Source organism: Cebus imitator, unplaced genomic scaffold (genome assembly GCF_001604975.1).
Source record: "Cebus imitator isolate Cc_AM_T3 unplaced genomic scaffold, Cebus_imitator-1.0 Scaffold497, whole genome shotgun sequence".
NCBI classification, from domain to species: Eukaryota; Metazoa; Chordata; class Mammalia; order Primates; family Cebidae; genus Cebus; species Cebus imitator.
In genome coordinates this window covers 858,664-859,722 of record NW_016107812.1, presented here as the reverse complement: position 1 = coordinate 859,722, position 1,059 = coordinate 858,664, and positions in this window count along the sequence as shown.

The window sequence follows — 1,059 nt, the reverse complement described above, 5'->3', positions numbered from 1 at the left end:
GGGAAATGTGGTCATGGCCTCGGGAAACCTGAGTGCCACAGCGGGAAATGTGGTCATGGCCTTAGGAAGCCTGAGTGCCACGGCAGGAAATGTAGTCATGGCCTCGGGAAGTCTGAGTGCCACAGAAGCCTGAGTGCCACGGTGGGAAATGCAGCCACGGCCTTGGGAAGCCTGAGTGCCACGGTGGGAAATGTGGTCACGGCCTCGGGAAGCCTGAGTGCCACGGTGGGAAATGCAGCCACGGCCTCGGGAAGCCTGAGTGCCACGGTGCGAAATGCAGCCACGGCCTCGGGAAGCCTGAGTGCCACGGTGGGAAATGCAGCCACGGCCTTGGGAAGCCTGAGTGCCATGGTGGGAAATGTGGTCACGGCCTTGGGAAGCCTGAGTGCCACGGTGGGAAATGCAGCCACGGCCTCCCAGATCCTGGGAAGGCAGAGCCGGGTGGCGGCACTCATGCGCTGCCAAGGGAGGGCTCGAGGTGTGACATGGGGACACCGAGTGGCAGTCAGGGCAGCCTCATGCATGCGCAGCCGTCCCCTCATTGCGGGGGTGGGGGGTGTTTCCAGGTCCCCCAGTCGATGCCCGAAGCCCCAGGTGGTTCTGAGTCCTGTGCATGTGATGTCTTTTCCCGTAGGGTCCCCCTGCACGGGCTAGCAGTGTGCAAAGTATGGAGATGCTGGGCGTGGAAGGGTGCCCAACTCGGGTGGGCAGAGCCTGGCGGCACGAGGGTTCGTCACACTGCTCGGAACAGCCTGACTGAGAACCCGGAGTGGTTCCTTCCTGGGCCGTTGTGGGCTCGGTGGCAGTGGACTGTCAGCAACAGACGCTGCTGAGAGTGAAGCCAAAGGTGAGGGGCGGGCGGAGCACAGCGTCGGGAACCACGACCCGAGAGGACGCCCCAAATCTCTACCTCAACTATATAAACAAGAGGGAGGGGACGCCCCAAATCTCTACCTCAACTGTACAAACGAGGGAGGGGACGCCCCAAATCTCTACCGCAACTATATAAACAAGAAGGAGGGCACACCCCAAATCTCTACCGCAACTATATAAACAAGA